This window comes from Myotis yumanensis, unplaced genomic scaffold (assembly GCF_028538775.1).
Source record: "Myotis yumanensis isolate MYYU_CA2020_CCGP unplaced genomic scaffold, mMyoYum1.0.hap1 SCAF_10, whole genome shotgun sequence".
NCBI lineage: Eukaryota > Metazoa > Chordata > Mammalia > Chiroptera > Vespertilionidae > Myotis > Myotis yumanensis.
This window is the reverse complement of record NW_027223761.1, coordinates 73,231,347-73,250,489: the sequence shown is the minus strand read 5'-3', so window position 1 is coordinate 73,250,489 and position 19,143 is coordinate 73,231,347.

The following is a 19,143-nucleotide window of genomic DNA, read 5'->3' as shown; positions in this document are numbered from 1 at the left end:
CGGATAAGAGAGAACATATAAGTGAGTACCTGGTTTCCCCAGGTGTGCCAGGATGCTGCCAAAAGGGCTAATTTCTCTCTTGGCCCATATAGAGTACAGAAAAATGACATGAGGGAGGAAAGAGGTTGGGAAGAAAGCAGACAACTCTCAGAGGGCATTAAAGGTATGCAAATTTCACTAACAGCAGGGCAGACAGCATGAAGAAGCTTTCTATGAACCCCTGGTATGCCTCAACCACTTAACCCTCCAACTAACCCTTAGGTACCTATGGTGTTCTATGTGCCTCACCCACACACACGCCCATTCTGTGGCTGGCTCCTATGCATGGTCCCAAAGGCAATGGTGATAGGGAGCTTTGGCAGACAGCTACTGAACATGCACAGAAAGCCAGCCTAAATCTGTGGGCCATGGAGAGAACACAAACTTTGGGAAAACAAAAAGAGAGGCTCTCAGCACACAGCCTAGTGCATTTTAGGATCCAGAGAAGGCATAAAAGCTTAAGAATTCTACCACAAGAAGGAGCAAGAAGTGTGGAGCAGTAAGCTGACAGGCATAATATCTAATAAGGCTGTCAGAAAGGATCTCTTTCCTACAATCAGTTAGTAAAAACTAGAGGAGGTGGCTGCTTCAAATGGAAAGGTAGCAGTGCAAAACTTTTAGAAACATGAGAATTCAAGGTAACATGATCCCAATAAGGAATCACAATAATTGTCTAGTAACTAAACTAAAAAAACATCAGATCTGTGATTTATCCATTGAAGAACTCAAAATAGCTATTTCTAGGAAACTCAATGATCTGCAAGAAAATACAGAGAGATAACTTAACAAAATTAACAAAACAGTACACAGACAAAATGTAAAGTTTTACAAAGACATAGAAATAATAAATAACCAAACAGAAATTCTGGAACTAAAGATTCAATGAATGAAATTTAAAATGCAATAGAGATTACCAACAGCAAAATGGATCAAGCAGAAGAAAGAATTTGTGAGCTAGAAGACAAGAACTTTGCAATTATATAGTAAGAGGAGGAAAAAAGAAAAATGAAAAAAGTAAAGAAAGCCCACATTATCTATGGAAAACAATGAAAAGAAACAGTGTGTGAATTGTTGGAGCTCCAAAAGATGAGTGCAAAGAGGCCAGAAAGCTTATTAAAAAAATATGGCTGAGACTTTTCTAAATCTGGGAAGAGATTGGATAACAAAATACATGAAGTTTATAGATCACACACACAAAACTCAACTTAAATAAGTCCTCCTCAGAAACACATTATAATAAAATTAGCAAAAATCAAAGACAAATAGAGAATCTTAAGAAGCATCAAGAGAACAAAAACTCTTTTAACTTATAAGGGAATCCCTATAAGGCTAGCCATAGGTTTCTCAGCTGAAACCTTACAGGACCGGAGAAAGTGACATGATATATTCAAGCTACTGAAAGAAAAAACTGCCACCTAAGAATATTTTACCCAGCAAACCTCTCCAGAAATTAAGGAGAACCTTTCCAAGGTAAATTAAATCTGAGGGAATTCATCACCGCTATCCTTGCCTTACAAGAACCACTAAAAGGAGTTCTTCATGCTAAAATGAAAGGATGCTAATTAGGAAAATCAAGTGGTCAAATGGTTGGTTTTCTAAGTCAATCAGGTATCTCTTAAAAAAGGAAACTTCATGGATGGGGTGAAGTTTATCTAGTCACGTAATTGGCAGTGTGTTTATTCAATATAGATATCTTTGAAGTGGATGCCTTAACAATCAAAAACTTAATGTCAGGCACTTATAATAAAGAAGCTAATTATTAGGTGCTTACACTATCAGCCTCGCTATTACCCCAACTTAGTGGATAAGTAGTGAGTTCTTGACAGTTCCAGGGAGAAAAAGTAGAATGTGGGGAAGTTCTTGTCCCCACCCCTCACCCCCAAGAAGCAGTGCTAAGACTCCTCATGTTTTTCTCTGATTCAGAAGAAAAGTGAGTTATGGTAGGAGAAAATGACCCAGCCTTAGATAATATATAAGGGTTTGTCATAATTTGGGGCAAAACCAAACCTAAACGAAAAAAACCCTCGGGAGGTACAATAGTGCAAGTAGATTAGTCAGGGTTCTCCAGGGAAACAGAACCAATAGGAATATATATGATTTATTATAAGAAATTGGCTCACACAATTATAGAGGCAGAGAAGTTCCATGATTTGCTCTCTGTAAGCTGAAGGCTCAGGAAAGCTGGTGGTAGAGTTCTAGTCCAAGCCCAAAGGCTTGAGAACCAGAGTTGCTAATGGTGTTAAGTCCCAGTCCAAGTGCAGGGGAAGACAGATATCCTTAAATTGAGCAATCAGGAAGAAAGTAAATTTTTTCACTCTCTATTCAGGCCATCAATGGATGAGATGATGCCCACTCATGTTGGGGAGGGCAGTCTGCTTTACTCAATCTACCTATTCAAATGGTAATCGCATCCAGAAACACCCTCCCAGATACACTCAGAATGATGTTTAGTCAAACACCTGGACATCCCATGGCCTGGTCAAGTTGACATAAAATTCACAATAACAAACCCTTAATATTTCATTTTTTTTTAAATATACTTTATTGATTTTTTACAGCGAGGAGGGGAGAGAGAGAGAGTTAGAAACATTGATGAGAGAGAAACATCGATCAGTTGCCTCCTGCACACCTCCCACTGGGGATGTGCCCGCAACCCAGGCACATGCCCTTGACCGGAATCGAACCTGGGACCTTTCAGTCCGCAAGCCAACGCTCTATCCACTGAGCCAAACCGGTTTCGGCAATATTTCATTTGCAAACCATATTATCACAGAGCAGATAGAGCTGTTGACAAATCCAGAGAACCACAAATAATTAAGCAACCATTGCTCAACATTCCCACCATGTTGCCTACATGTGTTTTCAAGGACAGCTCAGCTTTGCCTGACCAATCAGCAGTGTTATCCTGAAATTAAAGAATTACCTAGAAACTGAAGATGACTTCCTTTAGGACCATATACACTTAGTACAAGAGAGAGTTACAGTTCTGGCCTTTTCAGCAATTAAAAAAAAAAAAGCAAAGAGAAAAAACTATCAAATGCCAGTACCTAATTTTATTCTTTCCATAACTTGCATAAAACAGAAATGTAGAATTGAGAGTAAGATTAGCACCCAGCATCCAAGTATCAGAGAGGCTAAAAGGGGAGACAAAGAAAACTGAGTGGGTATAGGAGAGATAGATGTATGCTTTTCTTTCTTCTTTCTTTCTTTCTTTCTTTCTTTCTTTCTTTCTTTCTTTCTTTCTTTCTTTCTTTCTTTCTCTTCTTTCTTTCTCTTCTTTCTTTCTTTCTTTCTTTCTTTCTTTCTTTCTTTCTTTCTTTCTTTCTTTCTTTCTTTCTTTCTTTCTTTCTTTCACCTTCCTTCCTCCCTTCCTTCCTTCCTTCCTTCCTTCCTTCCTTCCTTCCTTCCTTCCTCCCTCCCTCCCTCCCTCCCTCCCTCTTTCTTTCTTTCTTTCTTTCTTTCTTTCTTTCTTTCTTTCTTTCTTAAGACTGTTTCAGTTTCCTAGGTCATATCAAATACCACAAACTCGGTGATATAAAACATCAGAAATTTATTCTTACTGTTTTGGAGGCCAGAAGTTTGAAATCAAAGTGTTGGCAAGATCATGCTTCCTGCAAAGGCTCGAAGTGAAAATACTTCCTTGCCTCTTCCAGCTTCTGTGGCTGTTGGTGTTCCATAGCTGCTAAATCTAATCCCCGCCTCTGTCTTCACATGGTCTTCTAGGTGCCTCTGTGTGTCTTTTACTGTCTTTTGTAATGACATTCACTTTGGATTCAGGGTCTGCCTTCACCCCATATGACCTCATATTAATTGCTACCTTAATTATATCTGCAAAGATGCTATTTCCAAATAAGTTTCCATTCTGAAGTTTCAGGTGGACATGAATTTTGGGGAGCACTTATGAGTTATTATTTAAATGAAATTTTTAAGCATGGCTGCTTTCTATATTTTAGGTCTCGGAAAACAGAAATTAAGGCATTGGCCAATTTGAGCGCTTATCTGAGATTATGAGGAGAATCCTCATGTTCATGCAAGTTGTTTGCAGAATTTCATTACTGTATTGGACTAAAGTTCCATTGTCTTACTAGTTGTCAGTTGGTAATCATGTTTAGCCTCCAAAGGACACCTGCATTCCTTTGCTCCTGGTCCTCTTCCTCCATCTTTGAAGCTAACAATAGCAGGCAGAGTCCTTCTCAAACTGAGAATTTCTCTTCCGGCTTCCCTTTCTGCCTCATCTATTCAAGTTCCCTTTCCACCACCAGTCTCTGCCTTTTTCTTTCATCGCATCTCTCTCTGACCCAAGCAAGAGAACATTTTCTGCTTTTAAGGGCTCATGTAATTAGATTGAGTCCACCTGAACAATTTAGGAGAATCTTCCCATTTTAGGGGCTCTGACCTTGATTACAATGGCAAAATTCCTCTTACAATATTCACAGATTTCAGGGGTTAGAGTCTGAATATCTTTTGGAGGTGGGGTAGGGCCATTATTGGCCTGTTACACATAGTTATAATATTTTATGGTTCTTTGTAACTGCCCTTAGTACATATGTGAAAGCTTTGTGTTTCTGACTAAGATTTTGCCCACAGAATCCCCTGGCCTCCTTACACTAAAAACACTCTAAATATATTGATAATATTTTTGCTTTCCATTTTATTATGTTTCTCATTCCCTTTGAACCAGTAGGCTCTTATTGGATATATGTGATTGAGAGCCTAAAGAAGAATATTAGTAACCCTCATTCACCTCTCAGGGGTATTTTGAAGACTAATGTTCCATAAAAATTCTAAATTAAAATTTTAATTAAAGTATGTATGTGAATTAATGAGGTGGGGGATCAGATTCCCAAATGTGCTAATCCATTAGATTTTTTTTTTTAAGGCTACAGGATGGTCATATTTTTTTTTTCTCTGAGAAAGTCCCATTATTTGATGCAGTCCATTATTTTTCTTTGTATTGAAAAATTTCAATAAAATAATGAGTAAATATTGTTTTGAATTATTGAGAGAATCACTTTTACTTTATCCCTAAGATGTAAAATTGAAGAAGAAATTAAAATATGTACAGTATAGGTTTGTGCCTGGCTGGCGTGGCTTAGTGGTTGAGCTTTGACCCAAGAACCAGGAAGTCACGGTTCAATTCTCTGGACAGGGCACATGGCTGGGTTGCGGCCCCATCCCTGGTGGAGGTGTGCAGGAGGCAGCCAATCGGTGTTTCTCTCCCATTGATGTTTCTCTCTATCCCTACCCTTACCTCTCTAAAAATCAATAAAAATTTATTTTTTAAAAAATGTACAATATAGGTTTGTGCTTTTCTTTGTTTGTTTTCCATGGCTCTCTCCATTATTTCCATGGGACAATATTTATGTGGGATCTTTAGATTTGGCCTGGTTGATTAATAGTTCAGGTATTTAATTTCTGATTATATGTTTACTTCCAAAATTTACTTAAAGCAACTTTGTGTAATTAAACCCATTATAAGACTAACTTCTTAAAAATAAAAGACACAAATATAGCAGAAATCATTATTAGTGCATTTTAAAAAATTACATTTCCACCTAAATTTATTTGCAGAATAGATTAAAAATATAGATCTAAAATTAGGAACTGGAGCCCAGCTGGAGTGGCTTAGTTGGTTAAGCAGGATCCCATGTACTGAAATGTTATCAGTTTGATCCTGGAGGGGGAACGTAAGGACGATCTTTATCTCTCTCTCTCTGTCTCTCTGCCTCTCTCTCTCTCTCTCTCTCTCTCTCGCTTTCTCCCTCTTCCCCCTCCCCCTTTTCTGTCTCTAAGATCAATCAATCAATTAGGAATTAGAACATTGCTGTGATTTAAACCCATTTTTATCTCCTCCTCAAAGTTTTGTTTCTTATTTTTTTAAATCCTCCCTCCTCAAAGTTTTAATAAAGTATATTAATTTCATGGAAATTAAGGAAGGGGCCAAGTTCAATGCCTGGCTTTCAGGGAGAACCTTTACTTCCCTTGCCTCAGGTAACCAGGAAGAAGAATTTCATTTTGAATAATTCTCTGGCTCCCCAGGGGAGGGACAGTGACTTATCTGATTGGTGAGATTGAGAGAAGAAATAAATTTAGAGTCTCTTGGATATTTTTTTTTCTTTTGAACCAATCTCACCACTCCTTCATGTAGTAAACTTACAGAGCAAGGGGTAGTAAGGATGGTGGTTTTTCATTTATGAAAATGACTCAATGAATGGGCCCATGTAATACTATGGTACATAATTTATAAGTGTATTTAGCTGTAGATCTAAAGATACCTTCTCCAATCAGCTTTATGAATAATGTAACTGACATTTAATGTTTATTAACATCTATCTCTAGCTATCAAGTTTCATTTATTATTTGTTCTAACCAAAGAAAGGACGATTGAATATTTTATTGGTTTTACAAGATCCCAAAATGGGCATCAGATACATCAAAGAAGAAAGCAAGAGCTTAGAGATTGAAGTGGTTCTGAGATTATAAAATGCCCAGGAATTCTCAGAAATTGTCATGGAGGATTTGGAATTTCAAAGCTATGGGTGTGGGGATTTGAGGCAAATTTTAATTATACCTTGGTCAAATTGTTTAAACTTTTGTCAATTCAGTTTACTTATCTACAAAACAGGGATAACTATACCAACCACAAAAACTTTATATGATAGAAATATGCACATATACATGATAGATACATATACAGACACAGCTTAGGAAAGCAAGTGATACATAGAGGTTATTTATTATAATTATGGTTATTATGATTACTATTACAGGATCAGGGAAGCTGCAATTGACAACTACATTGCACAAATAAATTAAAGAAGTAGATAAATTAACATCCTAGAGCTTTAATATTGGTTGCTTTGAGCACTGAATGCAGCCCTGAGCTTTCTCACAAAATGGCAAATGGGTCAGCAGTGGGTTATGTGGCTATCACCAAAGAAAGACAAAATACTTATTTTCTAGAGATAACGTTTGGTTTTTTTGGCATACATAGAAGACATTCTGTATTCTGGCCTAAAAGCTCCATCAGGCTATATTTGGTGAGAAGCTTGGGCAGACTTGGGACATGTATTATTTCTTAGGAGACCTTTGAGTACTCCAGCTAAGGAGGTGAGTCAGAAAAAGTGTGGTTGTGTGTCAAGCTGGAAGAGGAGAATATAAATAGTAAAAAATCCAGTAAGGTCGGTAGCTAGAGGACTTGAGAAAATAGAGCAAGATGTAGAACAGATGACTTTAGACAATTCAGGAACAAAATCTAAACACCAGGATTGAGGCAGGATATTTCTTTATGCAATATTTAAAATATTTGCCAGAATGGCAACAGAGTCTTTTTTTATTAATGTTTTTATTGATTTGAGAGAGAGAGAGGAAGTGAGAGTGTGAGAGGAACATGATTGGCTGCCTCTTACACACTTCCTACTGGCAATCAAGCCCACAACCTGGGCATGTGCCCTGACCAGGAATCAAACCGGCAAACTTTTGGTGCGTGGATGATGCTCAACTAACTGAGACACACCGGGCCAGGACAACAAACTCTTGAAGAAACGAAGATAGCCTTTTTCTACATTCTATATCTTTTATTTTATTAAGTAAATAATTCATTTATCTCTCATTACATATTCATTGCTAGATACTATGGGGAATATTGATGAAGTAGAATACATGTATATAAACCTCAACTAGTTTATTGCATTATGGAAATACTGTTAGTTCAATGCTACATTTCATGAATGCTGGAATACTGATTATGTCCTGTGGGAAACATAATATGAAAACCTGCTCCAAATCTTTTCAGGGAGAAAAACCGTTGGAAACATCAAAGAAAAAGCCACCTTGTTTTTCTAACATTCAAGAGAGGAAGATCACTTAATTCTCAAAAAGTTAAAAATAATGACCACTATATAACACATTGAGTGCAAGTGCTACAAGGGAGAAGGTTACCAGGGTTTGCTTTCCCCATAGTATGGTGGTGCTATGACGTTTCTAACATCTTTGGCTCACGATCTTAACTGAGGACTTACGTTAGTCTTATAATACAGACTTACAATACAGTCTACTGAAGTTATACAGACTTTTAATAGTCCACAGAAGCTGAATACGAGGCTATTACTACTGTGAAACCTGTTATGGGCAATCTCTACTTTCTTTTCCCATTTCCAGGAAGGATATTTACTCTACTTCTCCAGTAGGAGCAGTGACATTTGGCTCCTACTTTGTTCTTCCCCTTGAGGAGTGACTGGCGTCCAATGGATCATGCAAGCCAGGAGGTAGGGCCATTCTATTGAAATGTGGCCCATATGGGTCATAGCTCTTGCTTTATGTCAATCCTTCCTTTGCTTAGAGACTGTGTGTGCTCTTGTTTCCTTCCTCTTGAGATGGCAGATGAAGTAGGCTTCTTTTCCAGTAGGTCAGCTCCGTTCTCTCTGACTTTCCCACTTGACATGGGGTGGAGACTTCTGTGTCACATGCTTTCAAAGTCTAGGTTGTTGGAGGGGAGGAGGAGGTCCCCCTCTATTTTTCAGTTTACCTTTGCTAGTAGCAAATATGTACTAGTAAACATATTTTGATCCTCATTTTGTTCCTTGGACATATCTTCTCTTGGTTAATATCTAGATGGAAGGAGGGAGTGATGCATTAATAAGTGCCCAAACTTCCAACAAAAAATACAAACTAGGTTTTAACCTTAATTCTGCCCATACTCTTTATTATTTTGGACAAGTTACTTGACTTCCCTAAGCCTGTCTATTTACTGATAAAATGGAATAATGCTGGTGGAAATGTCCGACCTAGTTGGCAGCTCTTAGTTAGGTGTTCATAAATGTTGGCCTCAAACTAGATTCCATTCATTCCCTTCAGTTCTTTCCTGGAAGATTTACTCATCTAGCTTTCTGCTGGGGTGGTAGCTATTTCTCAGCTTTTTCATTGCATTTAGAAATGAGCAGCTGAGAAAAGTGAGCTATTTCAGGCTTTTCTGCAGTGCCATGTACATGAGAGGAAAAATAATCCAAGAAACCAGTGAGAGTCCCAGACTTCTTAAAATAAAATTGAACTCAATTTCAAGTTTTTGACATCTTAAAACATTTATTATTTTTTACCCAAGCTCCCTAGGGTAATTTAGCACTTAAATTCTCACAATAGATGAATATGATGATATGCTGTTAAAAACCTTTTCTCAGCTAGAACTAGGAAGTATCTGATAGCTGATGCAATAACTGATTTGTAGTAAGTATTGAATCCTTTTGCTCTCTAGAAATGAATAGTTTTGAAAGTTATTTCTCTGAAATACTATCTTTTCCTTTGCAACCATAATTACATTATTTTTCTAACTTCAGAATTGAAAACATTCAGTTTAAAAGCAGAGATTAATTGTAGGGAGGGAAGATTAGAGTTAAATTTTGTATTTCATAAAATAGGAAAACATGGTAGTGCTCGCACAATCCATGAACTTATTTGGACATGGTTTTCTTGGGGTAACTTCTCTTTATCTGAAAGTTTCCAGCTTCACTATCAATGTGTCCAAAAACTGCTCAATTTTCCAATCCCAACTAAGGACTTGCTTGGAAGTCCTTATATGAAACTTTTTCTGACAATTCCAGGTCAACTGGTCTTCTATAGCTGAACTACAGTTGAACGTATGGTAAGTTGCACAAAGAATGGTCAAGCGATAAGAAATAGACTTTTAGAATCATATCTGTGTTCAAATATTGGCTTTTAATTTATTAGTTGCAGATCTTTGGGAAAGTTGACTCTTTTAAGATTAGGACCTCAAGTATAAAATAAGGATAATAATTATCTATTTTGTTGTAGGGATTAAGTTAAATTATTACATAATATATTTGAAGTAGCCAGAAGTGTTACTGATCAAAAAAGATTGACCCATTCTACTCATTCATTAATTTATCTTATAAATACTTATCAAGTAAATACTATGTGCTAAGTACTATATCACAAATTAGTAATATAAAGTTAAAATAGAAGAGTCATTTTCTTCAGGAGCTCACCATTTAGTGGAAAATAAATTAGTAAATAAGAAAATTAGCATATGCTAGCATCCATGCTAGAGCTATGATTTAGCATAGATCTATAATCTATGATCTACATCTATGATAGTTTTATGATGCAAGTGTTGGATACTAGGAGGTGTACTGGAGGAGTATCTAAGCTAGTATGGGAAAGAGTCATAAAGGAAGAAAAGAGGGGAAGGTCATTCTTTAGAAAGGAAACAGTTTGTACACAGGCAAGAAAGTGTGAAAGAGCCTGTCCTATTCAGAGAAAACTTCATAAATGTTAGTGTGGCTAGAGCATGGGAAAATTGGCAATAAATGAGATGGCAATGTAGCCAGGGGGCAGTTTATGAAGGAGCTTAAAAGTCACATTGTGGACTTGGAATTTTATACTAAGGAAAAAATATTGATGGATTCTAAATGGAGAAAGTATGTGATTTCATATGCAGTTTTAGACAGATGAGTATTAAATTTGTGAAGAATTTATTAAAATTGCAGTTAAAGGGGAGGTAAGGAGATTGATTAAGAAGTTGTTATAGGTTTGAGGGCCCGATTTAAGACACTAACATTATGGATGGACAGAAGATGAAGATTCAAGAAAGAGTAGCTATTGAAGAATCATAAGGGAGAAGACTGAGTGACGGATAATTCTAATAATATTATATTAATAAATAAAATGTTGTTAGATTATGTAAATTAGACTATCAGAAGCTAGCATCATTAAATCCTTAAATCTATGTATATAAAAGGCTAATATGCAACGTGTCCCCTTGGGAGTTCGAGCAGGAGATAGGAGTTCGGTACTCGCTATGACGTGCACTGACCACCGAGGGATAGCACAGAATGAAGGAAGGCCCCAGCCGGCAGCTGGCAGCTGGGGAAGGAAGGCCCTGGAAGGCAGTCAGAAGGCCCCGATTGGTTCCTGATCATGCACTGGGCCTCTAGTCCTTTAAAAAGTTCTCCTTGCATCTTCTGTTAATTCTGATTTACTTATAGAGACAATGTGATATTGAGTGTGATTCAAATAGATATTGTACTTAGCAGTTATAGTTCTCACTATAAATTAATACAATTTTATTCTGGCTTAATAAATTAGCCTCATGCCTGGTCTAATGTGAAAATGTCCATGAAAAACTTAGCCACTCTTGGAATGCTGATAGTATCAGAGCTTGAGCTATTAACATTGACCCAGCATTGAAGTGATTCCACCACAGGAATGGAATTCTGTGAGTGAATGTGGGAGGTTCCAGATCATAGTATCACCATAGTTATTTGTCTGGTGACCTGTTGTAAAAATTTCAACATGTATGAATTCACATGCTGAGTTTGATTTGCAGCTAAGTAAAAGGTCTTCTATGAAGTTAAAGGGTATGTTAATTAAAGTAGGTAACACTAGCTCTTGTAACCACACCCCCAAATCTCAACATCTTAACCCAGTAAAACTTTCTTTCTTGCTAATGCAAAGACCAATGCAATGTTCCTGGTTGGCAGGCAGCCTTCCTCATGGTCATTTAGGGACACTGACTTCTTCAGTCTTGTGATCTTACCATTTCCTAGGGCCTCCAACTCTCCTGCATCAACTGGAAGATCACATGGAAAGTGTCTATGGGCCAACCATAGGGATGGCTCATTTAGTTTACACTATAGTCTATTGAGAGAATTCATTCACGTGTCCATATGAAACTACAAGGGAGGCTGAGAAATGAAGTCTAGCAGTGTCCCAAGAGGTAGAGAAAAATGAGTTTGAGTGAAATAGTTATTTCTGCCACACAGAGGTTTATGGTTCAGAAATGAGATCTGTACCAACATTATAGAATTAAGAAGCAATAAGATATAATGAGCAATTGAGGTATGGAGTTGATGAGAATTCATAAAAAGTAGGTAGAGTTAAAAACAAAAGGGAATGGAACCCTGAGGATTATTTAGCTTTAACAACAGTAAATATTTAAGTGGCAGGTGAATGAGGAGGAACATAACAAGTAGTAACCAAGGGGTTTTAATGTATTCAAATAATGGCTACTTTTTTTATTGTGTACTATATATACAGCACTGTGCGATGTTAACAATAATAATTTTACATAATCTTTATAGCAATCTGATAAGGCAAAAACTCTTCAGATCCCCATATTTTTCATGAAGAAATTAGATAGGAGAGTTAAGTACCTACCTGGATCACATGACTAACGAGTAGAAGATCTTGGATTTAAATCTTGTCCATCTAACTCCAGAGTCCAATCTCTTAAAACATATATATATATTTGATTTCAGAGTGAAAGGGAGAGGGAGAGAGAGATAGAAACTTCAATGATGAGAGAGAATCATTGATTAGCTGCCTCTTACATGCTCCTCATTGGGGATTGAGCCCACAACCCAGGCATGTGCCCTTGACCGGAATCGAACCTGGGACCTTTCAGTTTTCAGCCTGACGCTTTATCCACTAAGCCAAACTGGCCAGGGCCAGAGTCCAATCTCTTAGTTAATGTACTACCACCATCCCTCCACCCCCGAGCCCACCCCAGGAAGGCATGGGGACAGGAATATCAAAGAGAGAAAGAGTTCCAAGAATGAAGAGGTGGTGAACAAATACTCCAAAGAGGCTAACTGGATAAGAACTGAATGAATAATACCTATTGGAAGGTCATTGTTTCACAAAAACATTTTTTCAACAAATGCTCATTCAGCACTGACTCTGTGGTAGTCCCAGCTCTAGGTGCCTGGGACCCAGTGGTGAGCAAGATTCCTGTTCTCTAGAGAGCTTCCAGTTCAGTGACCACCCTAAGAGGGTGACAGCAGGTGCCAGATTGCAGAGAGCTGAGTGAAATACAAAAGGGCAACGCTGGTTCACAAAGACAGTAAGAGGTGGGGCTGGCATTGGCTCCCACATTGTTTTCTCATTAAGTAGGCAATGTAAGCCAGGTTTGAACCCCTTATTTTAGGACTAAAAAGAGTAACATCAAAGGTTTTTCAGACCTCATATAGAACTAAAAATAATAAATAAATAAAATAAATGAAGAGAGTGACTGTGAACCATACCTTTGACCTTTCCTCTGCCCACTTCCTAGAATTGGCCTCTAGAAAGGCAGACAGTAGCCCACAGTTCTGTGCCTTAAATACAGTCTTATGTGCAGAGGCTTCCCTCTCTGGCTTTCCTTTTTAAAACTTCATGTAGGTAGAGGATCTGATAAATTCAGGCTCAGCAGGATGTTAATGACTGATAGAGCTTAATATACTAGGTTCCTAGAGGTATTTGAATTGTGGGAAGTGCAGGGAGCCACAGTTTAAAGGAGTAAATCTCTAAATTTCTAGACACTATTGAGCAGATGGAGACATACTTTTATGAGGTCAGAGATGCCTTCTTGCTGACCCTGAAATTATATCACAGAAGGGCTACAAAGACTTCCTGCTGTTGACAGACCCTGTACTTAAGACAAGATAAGACTGAGCTGTAGACTTATAAAACTTTGGAAAATCTTTCATGTGAGAACAACATGGGGCAATCCTCTCAGCAAAACAGCTCTGAAATCTGTGTCATGTAGTTACAGTGAACACCAAGGGCCTCATTCAAAAACCACAACCATTTCCTAAGGACGGGGAGGAGAGGGCTGGGGGCTGTAGCCTTAGAAAAGAAGGGATATAAAAAAAGGCTGTTCAGCTGGATGTCCCAGGATGCAGCATTTTGGTGAGTTCAGAATATTCTGGAGCCTGTTTTTAACTTCATTGATTTCTGTAATTGACCTAATTAATGCATCAGGTTTGAGGGGGTGAACAGAGTCTGCAAAATAATGATCTAGTCACAAGAGACCATTTTATAATCAGACACAATTGCTTATTTTATAGAGAACTATGGTTGGCAAGAGGACCCAAGCATTAATGTCAGTTGGTCAATGCATTCTCTCCTGGAGGGAAATTTTCTGTACGAGGCAGCATATTGGAATTTGCCATTCAAGGTTTTGCACACGGCATTAAAGAGCCAGAGAATCCTGGCTTTGCAAACTCCTGGCCCTGAAACCTGGGATAGATCACTTACTCTTCATGAGCTGCAGCCTTTTCACCTATAGATGAATTTAGAAAAGAGTAAGGTGAGAGAAGAAGATGAATTTATGTGTGCAAAGTAGTTACCATATGACTGGCGATGAGCTAGATATTTAAAAAATCTATAATGACTTTTTAAACAGACACAAGGGAATTAGGTAGAGAATCTTTGTGCTGAGTGTCATTAATGGTTCTACAGCCTACAGAATCACACTTTCCTACTGAAGCTGACTGTCATCTGCTGGTTGGGTCCCCACATCCTCCAAGGTGCCAAAGACATACTAACCTGTTTTTGCTTATTGATTTCCTTCTTTCTAGAACAGTGGTTCTCAACTTCCTAATGCCGCAACCCTTTAATACAGTTCCTCATGTTGTGGTGACCCCCAATTTCATTGTTACAAATTGAACATAATTAAAGCATAGTGATGAATCCCAAAAACAATATGCAATTATATATGTGTTTTCCGATGGTCTTAGGCGATCCCATGTGAAAGGGTCGTTTGATCCCCAAAGGGGTTGCGACCCACAGGTTGGGAACCGCTGTTCTAGAACCTTAAATGTGATGCATTAGTCGCCTACCTTGTTGCATGCCAGTTCTATGCATGCGACAGAGCCACATTGATTGGCTTTGGGTGCATTCAGATTACTGACAAACACCATGTTCATACGCCATTTCAAGCAGAATGATTGACACAGACGATGAAATGTGGCCATTGCATGCTCATTCTTACCATTTTCACACACGATGGGTGGCTTTCTCTTATAGCACTTTGTGTACTGGCTATGGAGCTTAGTAAACAGAGGTGGGCAAAAGTGGGTTTAACTTGTAATACAAATAAGTAATACAATACATAATAAATAATATAAGAATAAACTGCTTTGTGTACTCACAACTGTAAACTTATTTTTTCCCACCCCCTGTATATTTCTGACTAATTCAAGTTGGCTCAAACTATGGCAACACAGTTTAGTTGCCAATAACAGACCAGCTTCTAGCTAGTTTGAGCAGAAAGGGACTTCATACAGGGATTTAGTTTGTACAACATTGCTCCAAATGCTGGAGAAGAGGCCTTTAGGCTGAGCCTCTGGGAGTGACATTAGAGTAACACTGAATTGTTCCATCAACAGAGCTTTCAGCCCTGCCACAGTTAAAAAGCCAGAGAATCAGGAAGCTGCTATTCAAACTGCTGGTTCCAAGTTGGTACCATGTTGACTATAATCCAGGAAGTCACTGTGGAAGCTGTTGGCTCCAGCCCAAAGAGCCTGCTGAAATCCACATCAGCAATGGATAGCTCATGTCCTGATTCTATTTAACTCATTTCCAAAACAGCTCTGTGTGCTTGTGTCTGGCATAATCTAAGTCACATCCATAACCAGATATGCAAGGGAGTCTGGAAAATGTGGTTAGCCTTCCGGTTTTGAAAGATAATATAAGGAGGTTGGCATAGATGTTGAGTGAGCCAATCAGCTAAATGCACCCCAGACAAGTATCTCTGTAAAGTAATATTTTAGGTCCTACAGAGAATATAAAGATGACTAAGCCAGACTTTATCATCAAGTGATTTATAATCTAATAGGGGAGAAGAGACCGGTTTAGTGTTTTTAAGGGTTGCTTCCTTAAAAATTTGGGAAAGTTTCCTTCATAGGTACCCATAAAGCAAACTTCTCCTATCATAACTGTAACACAAAGTATTGTAACTCCTGGCCATCTTACCTATGCATTCAATGTTCTGTTAACTATAAAAAGCGAGAACCGTGTGTATCTTGCTTACTGTTAAATAGCCAATGTTTAATCCAGTGTCAATAAATATATATTGAATGATTGAGTAAATGAAAACTATATTTTAAATAGAAGTCAAAATTACACCCTCTAAGGAAATAGGTGCTCATTTGTTAGAGCATAGACTATTTTCTTCCTGTTACATTACACTTTGGTCTGTAGGCTAAATTAGAAGAATTTAAACAATGCATTGAACACTAATGTTAAGGCAGTGGTTCTCAACCTGTGGGTCGCGACCCCTTTGGGGGTCAAATGACCCTTTCACAGGGGTCGCCTAAGACCATCGGAAAACACATCTATAATTACATATTGTTTTCGTGATTAATCACTATGCTTTAATTATGTTCAATTTGTAACAATGAAAATACATCCTGCATATCAGATATTTACTTTACGATCCATAACAGTAGCAAAATTACAGTTATGAAGTAGCAACGAAAATAATTTTATGGTTGGGGGTCACTACAACATGAGGAACTGTATTAAAGGGTCGCGGCATTAGGAAGGTTGAGAACCACTGTGTTAAGGGAATGTATTTTCTAATTATGAACCATCATTCCAAAACTCTCCCTAAATGACAACTGCATATTTGTGGCTAGAAAAGGTGGCTGCATTTAATTCCCTTTTGCTAATTGTGTGAGAAGTTAATAAAGAGAAAATACTGTGCTTCCTGAATAAAGCCACTTGGTATTAGAATTAGATTCAGAGTAAAGGCTGCCCTTTCTGAGTTACTTCCTGGGGACAGGCAATCCAAGAGGTTATTAGATCTAGGATGATACTTTATGTTTATAAGTAATATTGGAAATACTACTTGCTGCTCCTACTACTGCTATTAATTTAAATTTAGAGAGTATAATAAGCGTGAATCATAGAACTCTGTGCTTTGTAGTTATGATATTATGTAATCTAATTTAATTTAAAATCACAACAGTTTGTGTGGTGAGGTGCTATTTTATCTCATTTTATAGCTGATAAAACTGAAGCTTGGAGAGCTTAAATAATTTGTCCAATTTTAAGGGGTTAATGAGCTAATAAGCAGGCTCACAGAGCTAGGTCTCTCTGATCCCAAAGTCAGCGCTCTTACCTCCTGAGTGAATTTCACTGGTAGTCTTTCTTATTGTGTAAAATAGTCTTCTTGCCCTGCTGGTGTGTCTCAGTGGTTGAGCGTTGATCCATGAACCAGGAGGTAACCAGTTTGATTCCGGTCAGGGCACCTGCCCGGGTTTGGGGCTTGATCCCCAGTAGGGGATGTGCAGGAGGCAACCGAATGATGTTTCTCCCTCATCAATGTTTCTATCTCTCTATCCTTCTCCCTTCCTCTCTCTATCTAAGAAAAAAATCAATAAAAAAACTTTAAAAAAGGGTTAAAATGATAAATTAAAAATGTATTCTTATCGCAAATATTAACAGTGTATGGTGATGCCCAACTTATATGATGCTTTCATACATAGTAACTTTTTTTTGATCCTCACAATATCCATGAAAAGTATCCTATCTGAAACGTGGAGTTCAGGGAACTGATCTCCCCCTTGCAGGTTTTGCCTCACGAAGTTTGAAGAATAAAATTCATGGACTAAAAGGACAGAAATTGATTAGAAGCAAATACAAACTCCCATGTAGGAGGGGTTTGCCAAGGGGGTAACCCACTAAACCCCCTTTTCTAAGGTTTTAATGGCTGGAAGTTCTTTGTCTATCTGTGCTCCCTTTTAATTGGACCCCCGCCCCATTTTATGACCCTGTGCTTTCCTCATTGGTCACTCTTTTGCAGGATATCAGTTTCAAAGTCCAAAACCCACAGCAGTGTCTCCCCTCTTTCTCCTTCCCTTGCAACATTTCTATATCTCCTGTGACAATGTTCACTCTTCCCGGTATCTGTCAACATTCTACATCCTCTGTGAAAGCATGTTTCCTTCTTCCCGGTACTCTATGACTTTTCCCTATCCTCTGTGAAAATATGTTAAGCATTTTGGCGGCTTGGAGTTATTTCTGCCCTTCACATATCCATTCCTCTCCCATGGACCCTCCTTATTCCCGAAACCTGCCTGTTTTGACTCTAAAATTCCTTTCACTACCTCTACACTATGGATTCTAAAGTGGAAACTTAAAATGGATAGTTAAACCTGCAAAGGAGGTATTCTAACTCTAAAGGCTGATCTGGTGGTTTTTCATCACACTCTCTCCCAAGGGTATGAAGTAAAGACCTATAGGCTGTAATCTTTTCCAAATAGCCCTCTGTGGCCACAGGAACAGAGGAGCTGATTGCTGGTTAACATAAATGCAGCCATCATGGCACATGGAGCCTTGGCGAGGTTTGTGTACAGTATATTGAACTCCAGTTTAAAAAATGCCCAGGGTGCTGGGAGGCAAATGGGGAGGAAGTGGGGGACATCTGTAACAGAGTCAACACTTTTAAAAATTCATGCTCTTTGTCAGCCTGCGGACTCAAGGGTCCCAGGTTCGATTCCAGTCAAGGGCATGAACCTTGGTTGCGGGCACATCCACAGTTAGGGGGTGTGCAGGAGGCATCAGGTCAATGTTTCTCTCTCATCGATGTTTCTAACTGTCTATCCCTCTCCCTTCCTCTCTGTAAAAAATCAGTAAAATATATTTAAAAAAAAAGTCATGCTCTTCTGAAATGGATTGCTATCTCTTTCACCCAGAGAAGATGCATTCTGTACTCTTTCCAGTCTGAAAAAAAACTATTACTTCTAAAGAAAAGCTGGTCTAAATTTCTCCTATTACAATCCAAGACCCTTTTTTTTTATTGTTCATTTCTCATTGAAAATACAGAACGACCAGCCACTGCCATTGAACCTAATCTTCCAGGATGCTCTTGAAGATAACAGAGCTCTCTCTGAATGATTTTTGAAATAAAAATACTATCTACTCAGTACTTTTGAGGATAGTTGATGTATCATCCATCTTAAAGGATGGATGATAGACTGCTCTAGCTAGATGAAGAAATTGAGACTAACACAAATTTCCTCAAACAACAAGGAATTTGTTGTACGAATATATGTGACCTCGGGAAGAGCCAAACACACTCAGAAGAGCAGGAGCTGACAGGTGGTTCTGAGTCCAAGGTGGCCTAAGTGGACTTCACACCTTGGGATAGTGGCTTTTCATTCTGAGGCCCTAACCCAACGCTACTCTGCATGTGCCTGGGCTTCCCTATCATTTTGGATTGCATTTTGCTAAGTGTACTCTTCTCCTTTTGCCTGCGTAGCTGTCACTTATCTTTAAGATTTCAGCTTAGTTGTCATTTCTTCCGAAAGTATTTCCTGACCT